We start from the raw sequence: 11,136 nt of genomic DNA, 5'->3' as shown, positions 1-11,136 counted from the left end.
CTTCTCCACGTTAAAGGAGCTTCATTTTGGGGGACAACTCTAAGAGCACCTGTAGAATCTCCTAGGGGCCACCTTGGCGAAAGAGACAATGAAGATTTCCGTTTTGTTATGATCCGTGATCCTTTGTAGGCATGTGCCTTGAAAACTTCTGAGACGTTTTTGGTTGGCTGGTTGGCTGCCTGGCTGTCTGTCTACGGGTTCCTTCATCCGTTCGTGGATTCTCAGCGGATCCCAGAATGCCAAACCCTAAATAGAGTCTCTTGACTACTATAGGTCGTTTACCTGTTATGGGAAGGACCATGAGAAGCACTGTCAGACAAAGAATCATAAGCCCTCTTAGATTATATTGCGTGGGTGAGTGCTGCCGGTGTTCCAAACACGAAATGAAATTCCTAAACTTGTAACGTGTCCTGGTAGAGTGCCATCCCTCCACATTCGAACTGTTTAAATGCTCTGCGTGCGTGCCTGCGTGTGTTGTGTGTGAGTGTGAGTGTGTGTGTGTGTGTGTGTGTGTGTGACAGAAACTGGTCGGGTTTTCCTCTCGACTGCATTATAATGAATTCGCATCGGGTCTTTAGGCACGTCCGTCCGTGGGTGACCTCCCTGTCACGTGCAGGTGTTGTTCGGAAGGTCTTGCAACAATACGGTCTGCCTTTCAGAAGCTTCGCGGAAAGCACTCTGGACGAATCCCGGTGTCTGGTCATCCGGAGATCGTCCAACTACATACAGTAGGAGTTGCCGGAACTAATGAAAAAGCTGCATGGAAGCCGAACAGAAAGGAACAACGTGGAACTGAATGAGTTCCAAGAAACCCTGAACAGAGTTCAGAAACTCTCAGTGAGTCATCTTCCTTTTTTTTTTGGCGATTGTTAAATCCTCTTCAGAAGGTCGGTGGGAATCCGTTCTCATTGTAACCAGACACCGTTGGAAGGATCCCCTGTATCACCAAGGCCTTCCCTGAGTAGAATGGCGTCTGTTTCTCTTTCTTTCGACCTCCCCCAGTCCCCACGCCGCCCTCCCCTCCTCCCTCCCCTCCCCTCTCCCCCCCCCCCCGCGCCCCCCCCCCCCCCCCGGGGTCCATTTGTCAAAGTGATCTCTACTCCCAAGGTAGGGCTCGCACTCAGGACCTGGAGGTCAAGAGCCGTGCTCTCTACTGACCGAGCGGGCCACGGGCCCCTGGAATCGCATCCTAAGACTCAGATAGGATCGGACAGCCTGGAGACACTCAGATCCACTTCTCGGGGAGCCAGCCGAGCCCCTCGGAAACCCTGAGCCTGATACCTTCCTTCCAGAGGTCGCCACGGCCTCACTGGGCGAGTCAAGAGTGCCACCTCCTGGCGGACGAAACCGAGAGTCAGCTGCTTTACCTCAGCGAGCCTCCCAGGTTGCCCCTACAAGGTGCTTGGAAATGCTGAGGCTCAACAACACCGGAACCACAACAACCGGAAGAACAGAAAAGAAGAGCCAAAGGGATGCTGAAGTTCTTCCTTCTGGCCTTGCCTTTACAGGCGTGTGCCGTCTGCGACCACGCCTGTCTCCGAGGACAGGAAGAAAAGAGTCCAGATGGCTGAACCGGGGTTCTGCACTCTGCGGACCACAGGAACCCCCTCCAGCCTGACCCAGGAACTCCCTTACTCTGAGCCAGGGACAGGGGGTCTTGTTTTGTGTTTCGGTTGTGGTCCAAAAGACAGGCGTCACCTACGGTGGAACCTTGTAACCCTTTCTAAGCCTGGAGTCGCTCAGCGGCATTACATACCTTCACACATCCTCCTCGCCAAGTTATCTGTCCATTCCATTTTTTAACTCTCTTTTTTTTAATTTTTAAAATTTTATTTATTTATTTATCTATTTATTTATTTATTCATTCATTTATTATTCATTCATTCATTCATTCATTATTTTTAAGGATTTTTTTTTAGTTAGGGAGAGAGAGAGAGAGGGAGAGAGAGAGGCAGAGACACAGACAGAGGGAGAAGCGGACTCCATGCAGGGAGCCCGATGTGGGACTGGATCCCGGGTCTCCAGGATCACACCACAGGCTGCAGGCGGCGCCAAACCGCTGCGCCACCCAGGGATCCCTTAAGTTTAATTTCTTAAACTGTATTGATCGGGCATGGGATCTCTGCCTCTCTCTCTCTCTCTCTCTCTCTCTCTCTCTCTCTCTCTCTCCCTCCCTCCTCTCTCTCTCTCTCTCTCTCTCTCTCTCTCTCGAATAAATAAATAAATAAATAAATAAATAAATAAATAAAATCGTTAACAAATAAATGAATAAATAAACTGTATTTATTCAAGGGAGACACACAGAAGGAGGCCGGGAGGCAGGCAGAGGGAGAAGCAGGCTCCACGCGGGGAGCCCGGTGCGGTGCTGGATCCCCAAAACGCTGTGATGATGCCGGGAGCCGAGTGGAAGGCAGCCGCTCAAACGCGGGTATGCCACCCGGGCACACCTCGTCCGCACCTCTTCCTTCCCACCGCCACCCACGGTCTTGCGCGTTCGTTCATCTGGTTCCCACACACAGGACCTCGTGCTCCAGGTCTATCCCTAGACACACCCTAGGATCCCCAACTAGGGAATAGGTTCAGATGGGACCGATGCTCATGGGACCGTGCTCCTGTTTGAGGACTGTCCTCGGTTGCTGTAGCGGTGGCGGCGAGACAAAGGGTCTCTCTCCACACACCGCACAGGGTGTCGCGTCACGTCGTGGGGAGATGACGCGGGAAGGACGGGTTTCGGTTGGCGGACATTTCTACATCCCATCTGGGAACCGCTCCCACCCCCCCACCCTCCGGTGTCCCGGATCTGTAGGAGTGAGGGCAGCAGGAAGCCTCCCATGGATGATATTTGCAAGTGCGCCCTTGCCTGGGGCCGGAGCCTGGGCCGGAACCGGAACCGGACATGGAACCGGTGCAGCCTGGGTGGTTCGGAAGGCAGGCGCCTGCGGGACCGACCGGTGGCCAGCGTGTGGGGGTGGGCGCGTGGGCGGGTGCGGGGCATGCCCCGAGTGGGGCAGATGTCCCCATCCCAAGGAGGCGGAGGAGGAAAGCCACCCCAAGGCCCCTCTTTGGCGCCCCGTCCTGCCGTCCTGTGTCAGGAAACGCTACTGACCCGGGCGGATCCGGACCAGGCTGCGACCCAGCTGCCCTGCGATCCCACATTCCTCACACCTGGACTCACCGATCCCACATTCCTCACACCTGGACTCACTGGTGTGGCGCCTGCCTTTCCGGCTCTGCCTGCCTGCCTGCCTGCCTGCCTGCCTGCCTAACTATCTCTGCATCCAACTGGCGACTTTCAGTCCCTGAGGTTGGGGGCTTCGACTCTCTGGGTCTTGGCTAGAACCCAAACAGAGAAAGACGTTTGCCATACGATAGGTAGATACCACTTTCAATTAAGCGTCTGTGAAATGATTATGGAGGAAGGAAATTCTCAGCCTTGAACGTTTCTGGGCCCTGCTCCATTGGCTTTCACACTGACCCAGGGCCAAACGGCTCACAGAAAACTCAGCACTAGTTGGGCTCTATTTCCGTGCCACTGAATGCACGTTGCCTGTCTGCCTCCCCTGAAAAGTCAAGCAACGGGGACGCCTGGGTAGCTCCGTGTTCAGCATCTGCCTTGGGGTCAGGTCATCATCCTGGGGTCCTGGAGCCCCCGGCTCCCACTTGGGGCTCCCCGCGGGGAGCCTGCTTCTCTCTGCGTCTGTCAATGCCTGTCTCTGTGTGTCTCTCATGGATAAATAAAGAACACCTCTAAAACAGGAAAGAATGAATGATTAATTAAAAGGACTGACTGACTGACTGACTGACTGAACTGATCGGCTGACCGACTGACCGGCTGAATGAATGTATACATAAGCAAGCCAGGAAGCAAGCAAGCAAGCAAGCAAGCAAGCAAATGAACAAATGAAATCGATGAAGGGGTGCGTGACTGCTGGCTGGCACTGTCGGTGGAGTGTGGGACTCTATATTTCTCGGTTGCGAGGATGAGCCCTAACCTGGGTGTAAACATCGCATACACCTAAAATCTTCTGAAAATAAAAAAAAAAAAATTAAAAGAAAAAAAGAAAAAGAAAAAGGTGGGCAGCCCGGGTGGCTCGGCGGTTGAGCGCCGCCTTCAGCCCGGGGCCTGATCCTGGAGGCCCGGCATCAGAGTCCCACGTCGGGTTCCAAGCATGGAGCCTGCTTCTCCCTCTGCCTGTGTGTCCGACTCTCTCACTCACTGTGTCTCAGGAGAAAATAAACAGAATCTTTACAAAAAGGAAAAAAAAAAGTTGTGTTGTTTTGTTTTGTTTTGTTTTGTTTCGATCGGATCGATCGATCACTAAAAGGCAACCTGCCAAAACTGACGATGAGAAAACGGAAGAAAACCTTCCTGGTTCCCACAGAGTTCAAGCCCTACAGCCTTGCCCGTACCAAGATCAGAGAATAAACTGTCCACTCTCTACGGCGTCCCTCCTCCCGAGGACGCCCCAGCTCCTTATGGAGCATGCACACGCACGTGCACGCGCACGCAGAAAAGCGGGGCGAACGGAACCAGACCCTAGAGAACCCTGCAGCGAAGGTTGAGCACACGACACACACACACACACACACACACACACACACACACACACACACCGCCAGCCACAGGAAACTCTGGCAGGCTACCCCTGGGCTGCTTAGGGGGCCTATACTTACTTGCAAGTGCTCACTGACCTGGGACACGTGGAAGGGGAACCTGAGGCTCAGATGGCCCAAACCGGGTGAATGGGGTGCTTTGCTCATGCCTGAATGCTATGCTCTCCACGATTAGAGAAAGCTGGCAATGAGGCCAGCCCAGGGACCAGAACCTAACCTAAAACTCCCTCTGGCTCCATCAGTAATGTCCCGACTGTTGGTGAGGAACCAGTGCTCGGCTCGCTCGGGGAGACAGACGCTCTGGTCTTCTTCGGGTTGGGTTGTTGCTGCGGCTTTGGGTATCTTTGCAGGAAACCGGCCTCTTCTCTTTCGAAATGGAAACCAAAGGATGGATGGGGTCCGGACGCGGTCACGCTCGCTGGCCACTGGAGTTGTTGTCACCCAGCCAGCGGGGAGATCGGAACATCGGGTCTTTCGTGACCTCTCCACAGATAGGAGTGAGACCAAGGCTATATACTTTGTTGGCATCTCGTCTGTGTCTACGTGTCCCTATGGGTTCTACGAGGGAGAGGTTTCCTCTACCTCCGGATGCTATATTGCTGACATCCCTTTGTAAAGGAACTGTAGCTTAGGAGTTCAAAGGCCGGCGCGGGTAAAAATCGGGAACAGGACAGCTCGGAGAGATAAGGACGAGTGACAATATTTCACGAGTTCCCACGATCTGGGATGAAGTTCTGTTCGTTCGTTCGTTCGTTCGTTCGTCCGTCCATCCATCCGTCTGTCCGTCCGTCCGTTCGTTCATCCGTCCGTCCGTCCGTCCGTTCGTTCGTTCGGGACCCCCGGTTTCTCAGCGGTTAAGCGTCTGCCTTCATCTCAGGGCCCGATCATGCGGGTCCGGGATCCTTTCCTGCATCTGTCTCCTTGCGGGGACCTGCTTCTGCCCATGTCTCTGTCTCTGTCTCTGTCTCTCTCTCTCACACGGGAATAAAGAAACAAAATAGTTTAAAAAAGGAAAGATGCTCGGTCTCGCACTCTCTCCCTCTCCCTCCTCCTCCTCCCCCTTCCCCACTTCACACAGTGCTCTCTCTCTGAAAGAAAGCTAATATATTACAATTTTGCAAAAGCCTGCCAATGGAATGGAGACTACTGGAGAACGATAAGGAAAACAACTCCGTGTGTGACAAGTAGGAGACGTGTAGGAAACGTACAAGGCGTGAGAATACATGTTTTGGTGAGGGAAAAGAAAATAATTCTGTCCTGAAATAATGAGCCTGGCTTTTTTTTTTTTTTTTTTCCTTTATTAAGATTTTATTTACTTGGGATCCCTGGGTGGCGCAGCGGTTTGGCGCCTGCCTTTGGCCCAGGGCGCGATCCTGGAGACCCGGGATCGAATCCCACGTCGGGCTCCCGGTGCATGGAGCCTGCTTCTCCCTCTGCCTGTGTCTCTGGCTCTGTCTCTCCTTCTATCTCTCAAGAATAAATAAATAAAATCTTTTAAAAAAAAAAGATTTTATTTACTTAATCAGGAGGGAGGGAGGGAGGGAGGGACAGAGGGAGGCAGAGAGAGGGAAAAGAAGGCTCCATGCAAGGAGCCGGGTATGGGACCCGATCCCAGGAGTCCGGGATCACGTCCTGAGCCAAAGCCAGATGCTCAAATGACGACCAGCCACCAGGCATCCCAGAGCCTGCTTCTTTAGACAAAGAACACTTAAGGCTGAATCTGAACAAAAAAGACCATTGTAGAAGGGGTTTCTGAAGGAAACAACTAGGGAATTTCTTTAAAGTTTTTATTTATGTATTCGTGAGAGACTCACAGAGAGAGACACAGAGACAGAGACAGAGGTGCAGAGACACGGGAGGAGAGAGAAGTGGGATCCACGCAGGGAGCCCACTGTGGGACTGGATCCCTGGCCCCCCCGGGATCACACCATGAGCCAAAGACAGAGGTTCAACCACTGAAACAGCCAGGCGTCCTGGAAGCAGATTTTTTTGAAAAGGAATTGTATGCATGCTCAGGACAGACTGAGATTGGGAGAAGTGAGCTTTACTAGTACACTGGTATAGCATTAAGACTCGGCTCTTGTCTCTGTTAAAATGAAGAGATTTCCTTGCGTTGGTAGTCTAATCACGGCAACGGATTGTGAACAGAGAAGAAAAAAATATGTTATTATTTTCCCTCTCCAGACCAGCCAGGTTTTTATATTCCTTTTTATCCACGAATTACCTCCGTGAGAGAGTGAAAACTTCTCAATATTAAAGGAGCTACATTTTGGGGACAACTCTATAAGCTCCTGTGGAATCTCCTAGGGCCACCCTGGCGAAACAGATACTGATGTTGTTTTCAGTTTTGTAATGACCCATGATCCTTTATAGGCCTGGGCCTTGAAAGCTTCTGAGATGTTGGTTGGTTGGATGGATGGATGGATGGATGGATGGATGGATGGATGGATTGTGTATCTGGCTGGCCGGCTGGCTGCTCAGCTGTTTGCTGGTTCCTTCATCCGTTCATTCATGGATTTTCAGCGGATCCCAGAAAAGTCTAGCCCTAAGTTGAGTCTCTTGACTAACATAGGTCGTTTACCTGCTATGTGAAGGCACGTGAGAAGCAGCGTCAGACAAAGAATCATAAGCCCTCTTAGATTATATTGGTTGTGTGAATGCTGTGGGTGTTCCAAAAGCGACATAAAGTCGTAAAGTGGTAACGTGCCCTGGTACATTGTTAAAATGCTGTGTGTGACAAATCATAATCCGGTTTTCTTCTCGACTGCACTCTAGCCAACTCTCCTCGGGTCTGTAACCACGTCCACCGGTGACCGCCATGTCATGTACAGGTGTTCTGATGCTCTTGCAAAAACAAACAAACAACACACACACACACACACACACACACACACACACACCTACCTATTTATTTATTTATTTATTTATTTATTTATTATTTATTTATTTATTTTTCCCAGATTCCAGAAGAACCACGCAAAGGACTTTTGACACATCTCAGTTTCTGGTCACCCCGAGATCATCGAACAACAGTATGAATTGCCAGAACTAGTGAAATAGCTGCATTTGCCCAGAACAAAACCAGGGACGCCTGGGTGGCTCAGCGGTGGAGCCTCTGCCTTGGGCTTAGGGCGTGACCCCGGAGTCCCGGGATGGAGTCCCGCATCAGGCTCCCTGCATGGAGCCTGTTTCTCTCTCTCTCTCTCTCTCTCTCTCTCTCTCTCTCTCTCATACATGAATAAAATCTTAAAAAAAACAGAACTAAAAGGAACAACATGGAACTGAAAAGAGCGAAAGACAATGATGACTGGTTTCTTTGTTTTTGTTTTTTAAAGATTTTATTTAGTTATTCACGAGAGACACAATGAGAGAGAGAGAGGCAGAGACACAGGCAGAGGGAGAAGCAGGCTCTGCAGGGAGAGACCCATGCGGGACTCCAGGATCACACCCTGAGCCAAAGGCAGCCGCTCCCACCACTGAACCACCCAGGCATCCTGATGACCCTTTTTAAAGGACTCTTGTTCAAATCACTGCTGATCCCCTCATGTTTGCTCTTCCAGTTTGAAGGAAACTTTGTAGAGATATCTATACCTTAGAGAAATTTTAGGAACGTGTGAGATTGTAAACAAATTAAAATCCTTATCCTTGGGCAGCCCGGGTGGCTCAGCGGTTTAGCGCTGCCTTCAGCCCAGGCCGTGATCCTGGAGACCCTGCATGGAGCCTGCTTCTCCCTCTGCCTGTGTCTCTGCCTCTCTCTCTCTCTCAATCTCTCTCTCTCTCTCTCTCTCTCTCTGTGTGTGTGTGTGTGTTTGTATCTCTCATGAATAAATACATAAAATCTAAAGAAAAAACAATCTTTAAAATCCTTATCTTTTCTCCCTACCTGTGACCCGTCAGTGTTCAGAAACTCTCAGTGAGTTATCTCTTTTCTTTTCTTTTCTTTTCTTTTCTTTTCTTTTCTTTTCTTTTCTTTTCTTTCTCTCTCTTTTTCTAATGAGTTATCTTTCTTTTATGGCAATTGCCAATCATCTGCGTGAGGTCTGTTCTGTGGGAATACGTTCTCATTGTAACCGGCCACTGTTGGAAGAATCCCTTGTATCACCAAGGCCTGCCTTCCTTGAGTGCAATGGCATCTGTTTTTCTTTTCTCTTCTCTTCCTCCGCCGCCCCCCGCCCCGCCCCCCCAGGTTTATTTTTCAGAGTGATCTCTACTCCCAACGTAGGGCTCCCACTCACGACATGGAGGTCAAGAGTCGTGCTCTCTACTGACCGAGCGGGCCACGGGCCCCTGGAATCGCATCCTAAGACTCAGATAGGATCAGACAGCCTGGAGACACTCAGATCCACTTCTCGGGGAGCCAGCCGAGCCCCTCGGAAACCCTGAGCCTGATACCTTCCTTCCAGAGGTCGCCACGGCCTCACTGGGCGAGTCAAGAGTGCCACCTCCTGGCGGACGAAACCGGGAGTCAGCTGCTTAACCCCAGCGAGCCTCCCAGGTGCCCCTACAAGGTGCTTGGAAATGCTGAGGTTCTTCCCTCTTGCCTTGCTTTTGCAGGGATGATGACAGTGACCACGTCTGTCTACCTGGTGAGGAAGAGGAAACAATTCCAGGTTGCTGAACCCTGGTTTTCCACACTGCGGACGACAGGATATCACCCCCTCCCCCTCTTTCAACCTGACCCAGGAATTCCCTTACGCTGAGCCAAGGACAGGGTGGGCTGGTGGTGGTGGTGGTGGTGGTGGGGGGTCTTGTTGTTGTTTGTTTTGTTTTATTTTGTTTTGTTTTCCCAGTTGTGGTAAAAAGAAAACTAGACGTCACCTACAATGGAATGTTGTAGTCGTTTCTTTCTTTCTTTCTTTCTTTTTTTTAAGATATTTTATTTATTTATTCATGAGAGACACAGGGACAGAGACACAGGCAGAGGGAGAAGCAGACTCTATGCAGGGAGCCTGACGTGGGACTGGATCCTGGGTCTCCAGGATCAGGCCTTGGGCTGAAGGCAGACGCTAAACCGCTGAGCCACCCAGGCGCCCCATTCGTACTTAAGTTATTGAGAGTTCGTTCCTTCATTTTTCATCATCTCTAGACCCAACGTAGGGCTCGAACTCACAAGCCTGACTGCAATCAAAAGTTGAGTGCTCTTCCGACTGAGCGGGCCTGCGGGGGTGGGGGTGGGGGGTGGTGGGCCCGGGGCGGAAGCTTCTGCCCTTTCATGTTTTCAAGCTCAGAGTCACGTTTTGTCCGGGGACAGCCCCAACCCCCAACCCCTCCGTGCGGAGGTGCCATCTGTCGGGCTGGTTCATGTTTGTCCATCTTCCTTACTCCTTTTAGTAGACAGAAGGTGGCTTGTGACACAGCCGGTGACTACTTCGAATGAGACTGAGGATTTCCCTTGGGAAGTGGGTGCGAGAGGGAGGACAGGTCGATGGGGAACCAGGAAACTGCTGGCCCTTCGCTTCAGAGGAAAGAGTGTGCTTGTTGGGCCCTCACCCAGGGTGGATGAGTCAGAACTGTCCCTGGCCAGGCCTCCCTTAGTCCTTCGCCCTTATCACTCCATGCCTGTGTTTGGCCTCTGGACCCTAAGACACCACGGTCATGTGTTTAACTCCCCATCAGATTCACCAGACCCCGCCATGCCACGCCCTCCCAGATGCACCCCCACCCCTGGAAGGCATTAGAGTGAGATGGCATCCTCCACATCCAGGATTGATTCCCAAAGGGTTTATTGGGGTTTCCTGGGTCAGGACCCCAAACAATGTGAGTTCTTCATACATCCTCTTTGCCCTTCTCTTTCCCCCTCCCCTCCCCTCCCCTCCTCTTCTCTTCTCTTTTCTTCTCTCCCCTCCCCCACAGTTTGGGAGCCGCAGCCTGAGGGTTGGGGGAGGTGCAGAAAGCCATTCAATGGAGAGAAGTCCCAGGCTCGGACTTTAACAGACAACCATGTGCATTTGAATGAAATGATTGAGTGAGGGCCATCGGAATGGATGGCCCTGAACCTCCCTTCTGCCACCCGCCACCCTCCATCCCCGCCCCCAACCAACCCTGAGTCCTCTGGTGGATTTGGGAATGGAAGGCGTGTGTGTGTGTGTGTGTGTGTGTGTGTGTGTGTGTGTTTACACGGACGCACCCGCGGAGGGTGGTGGGGCATGCTCACGTTGGCTCCTGCAAACTCCATTCATTCTGGGAATGTTCTATTGTTTCTGCTGAGTTGCCAGTTGCTGCGATGAGCCAAGCTATACTCCTTCCGTTGCCTAGTTCTTAAAAAGGCCGAGTCTCCGGTTTTCTCGGTGAATGGACTGACCCACACCTTCCCATCCCGCGGGACCCCTTCTGCAAATACTTGCACTCAAAGGGTTCTTTCACTTCGTCCAGAAAACAAACATCAGCCACCCACACCCACCCCATTGCCACAGATACGCAACCCACACAACAAAACTCCAGCTGGCCTCCTTCTGCCTCCGTGTACTTTAGAGAGTCACTGTCTTAGACATGCCTTAGGCTCAAGGACTTGATGCTGTCTCC

At 51.6% G+C, this 11,136-nt stretch overlaps 1 long non-coding RNA gene across 1 annotated transcript; it reads left to right on the top strand.

Moving 5' to 3' along the window:
* The first annotated feature begins 496 nt into the window (after positions 1–496).
* On the top strand, positions 497–9,323 carry LOC121483944. The gene is made up of 3 exons (XR_005985899.1): positions 497–837; positions 7,575–7,646; positions 9,169–9,323. It is a non-coding gene; the product is annotated as an uncharacterized LOC121483944 (long non-coding RNA).
* The last annotated feature ends 1,813 nt before the right edge of the window (positions 9,324–11,136 follow it).

This window comes from Vulpes lagopus, unplaced genomic scaffold, assembly GCF_018345385.1.
Source record: "Vulpes lagopus strain Blue_001 unplaced genomic scaffold, ASM1834538v1 ctg818, whole genome shotgun sequence".
NCBI lineage: Eukaryota > Metazoa > Chordata > Mammalia > Carnivora > Canidae > Vulpes > Vulpes lagopus.
This window is presented reverse-complemented; position numbering and strand designations above follow the sequence as displayed.